Genomic DNA, 3734 nt, shown 5'->3' with positions numbered 1-3734 from the left:
AAAAAATCTATAATTATATGTACATCTATATCTATCAATATGATTGATCTGCATTTGTACTATAGATCTATTAGTGGATTGTTTGAACATACCCATTCCATTAACACTTTACAATAACACTATGTGAATAATCATGTACTAATTCCTAAATTAAAGATTACTTTAATATGAACTAATGAGATAAGGCATGTACTAATCAAGAACTAACTTTAACTAAGTTAGTTAACTAACTTTAACTTGGCTGGACTACTGCAATGCTCTTCTGGCTGGACTTCCATCAAGCACAATCAAACCTCTACAAATGATTCAGAATGCAGCGGTAGCAATATATATACTGTGTTTATCCCTGTGATGCCAAATCTGAATTTTCAGCAGCCATCACTCCAGTCTTCTAATTTGTTGATGAATAGAAAGTTTAAAAGAACAGCATTAATTCAAAATAGAAAACTTTTCTAACATGATAAATGTCTTTACTGTCACTTTTGATCAATTTAATGCATGCTTACTAGGGCTGTCAAATCGATTAATCACGATTAATCGCAACCAAAATAAAAGTTTGTGCTTACATAATAAATGTGTGTGTGTACTGTATATATTTATAAGTATATATAAATACACACATGCATGTATATATCTAAGAAATTTGGTTGCGATTAATCGCGATTAATCGATTTGGCAGCCCTAATGCTTACTGAAAAAAATATTAATTTCCTTAAAAAAAAAAAATCACCAACCCAAAGTTTTGAACTGTACTATATGACACATTTAAATAAATACATTATTAATAATAATTATGATTGTTATTTAATTAATAATTAATAAGATATGATTCAATCATCCATAATAAACACATACTTGTTCATAACACATACTGATTCTGAAGTGCATATGAATTAATATTCCTCTCAAAGTTATGGTCTGTGGTCTATGATGTCATATATTCCACAGTTAAAAGTTGCACAGCACATAATTGATGTTGCTATTATGACATCACAGAGCTGATATTTTAGAGAAATGTGACCTGAAAATGTGATAGGTTAAGCCTACCTCTTTACAATAGAACACTGAATTGTTGGAGCTAACATCTCACAGAGCTCATAGCTGTGACTGGACTGAAAGAGAAATAAAAGCTAATCATTGACAAATCTGTGTAAAATCACCTATGGTTACATTTTATTTCTATAGCCCACTTTAGACATTCGGTAACACTTTAGATTAGGGAACACTATTGACTACGAGTTTCCCCTAAATAAACTCCTAATTTGCTGCTTATTAATAGTTAAGGTAGTTGTTAAGTTTAGGTATGGGGTAGTATTAAGGGATCTAGAATATGGTCATACAGAATAAAGCATTAATATGTGCTTTATAAGTACTAATAAAAAGCCAATATACTAGTAATATGCGTGCTAATAAGCAACTAGTAGTGAATAGTGTTCCCTAATCTAAAGTGTTACCAGATGTGGAGGAAATTTTATTTCTATCTGAAATGTTAATATTTGTGTGTGTGTGTGTGTGTGTGTCCAAGACAAGTGTGAGACAGAAATGTTATTTTAGTTTCTTAGATGTCCTGGCTACTTACAAAATGATTTGCATTAAATTCTTAGAAACTCATCTGGAGGACATAGTTGGACACCTTAAACGGACATATATGTTGAATATGCATTATGATTGGATGAGATCAAAGCATCCGCATTTGATGAAGGTATAAATGTTGAGTTTGTGTGTTTCCTCTTTGTCGCACTCTGCAGTCAACTCGGATGACTGTATGACTGTTGAAGTTTTCTTGCAAGAATATAAATATTCAAAAGACTTTTGTCTCATACCTTTAAATGAAATGGAAAATTGCCACAACACCAGACATTTTGCTAACTATAAGTAACTTTGCAACTACATGTCAACTAACTCTCATTAGATTATTAGTAGACTGTTAGGTTAGGGTTAGTAGAATAAGTTGACATGTACTTGCAAAGTTACATATAGAATGTCTGTTGGGGGACCATCAAAATAAAGTGCTAATAGAGGCATTCTATTAATACTGTAATGACTGGACATGTACTTGCAAAATTACTTATAGTTAGTAGAATGTCTAAAGTGGACTATCAAAATAAAGTGTTACCAGATTTTTATTCTCCTTCTACCTATTTGTTTTCCACTTCTCTGCATATCTCCATCTCTGTCTGTCTCTTTCTCTCTTTCACTTCCTCTCACTGATAATGGCAGTAGTTTGTCTATGTGTTTCTATGGACAGATTCAATGACATCATTCTTCACTTTGTAGGTCTTTGCTTTGTCAAAATTAACGTAATTCAGCATCGTTAATGTCCCTTTTTATGACAGCTTTTAATCTTTTAATCTCAAGTTTTAGCTGACTCATGGCCCTTTTTAAGTATATGAGGGTTAACGACAAAAAAGTGATGAATTATTCGATTAGTGACTACATTTTGCTGTGGTAGTTGGTTTGTCTGGCTAATCTAATTGAAAGTGAATGTGTTGACAGTGGAGCTTATCTCGTACACCCTGCTGCTCATCGCTGTCTACAAGCCTGCTGACAACCATCAGTGGGTAAAGGCTCTGATGTACAGGCTTTGTTAAGTGCAGGTTCTTGTGCAAGCATTGTTCTCTCGAGCGGTTTTCACACACAGTGGTTATGTGGCTGTGTAGGTGGTGTATGAGCGTGTCTAAATGTTAACATACACTAACAGTCATGAGTTTGGACACACTTTACTGGATTTACTTCTCACAAACCTTTTCATCTAAAGGCTTTTACTTGATGCTTCAAATTTGTTTCGTAGACGAGAATAAATTGTGTATGGATTATGATGTACAAAACTAATATCTATATACTTGTTTGCTACATTTTCTTCATCATTTGGATTAATTTAATTTAATTAAAAATTGCTCAAAAAATCATTAAATATATTAACTAATTAACTGGACAAGATTTATGTGTGTGTGTGTGTGTGTGTGTGTGTGTGTGTGTGTGTGTACACACGTGTACAAATAAATATATATATATGCATATACATACATACTGTATATAGTATATACACACACACTTGTTAGTTTTATTTCACTGTCTGATCCAATTCATTAGTAAATTTATATAATGTAGATATTATTATTATTATTGTTATTTAAAATAACAATAATAGTGACTGTACTATGAATAATGTGTGCCCAATCTTTTGGTGGTTAACATCCATGCAAGTACCCACAGTTTATGAAAGTATATGCAGTTATTTTGAATTTCTTTCTAATAATGTATTTGTGCTTTCTTTGGGTTTCAGCATGAATGCAAACAACGTTACAATTGCAGTGACTCAAAGGCTGGTTCAAATGAAGCATATGGATGTGCCTTGTACTGTGGCTTGGAAAACACTTGGTCTAAACATATTTTTATGCCGACTTTGAAACTTTTTTTACAGAATTTAAAACAGTTCTCACTTCTTATAGAGATGAAGTGACATGGCCAACTTTTTTGTCAAAAGGTCTCTTTAGAAAAGTGAAAGACTGGCCAATAATTTAACCCTAAAACTGGCAACGTATCCTGTGGGATACAAACATTTGAGAGGCTGTGGGGAGAGTCAGGGAAAGTGTAGGTCTCATTTCTTGGTTTCATGTTGAAAGGGTGTTTGTTGTGAATATTTAGATATATTGACTTTGTTCATACATTCTTAGTTTAGCTCACGGGCAGCATTTAAAACTGCATGGCTGCCTGTAGTGGGAAATCTACTC

Source organism: Sinocyclocheilus anshuiensis, unplaced genomic scaffold, assembly GCF_001515605.1.
Source record: "Sinocyclocheilus anshuiensis isolate Anshui unplaced genomic scaffold, SAMN03320099.WGS_v1.1 scaffold653, whole genome shotgun sequence".
In the NCBI taxonomy this organism is placed as follows: Eukaryota; Metazoa; Chordata; class Actinopteri; order Cypriniformes; family Cyprinidae; genus Sinocyclocheilus; species Sinocyclocheilus anshuiensis.
This window is presented reverse-complemented; position numbering follows the sequence as displayed.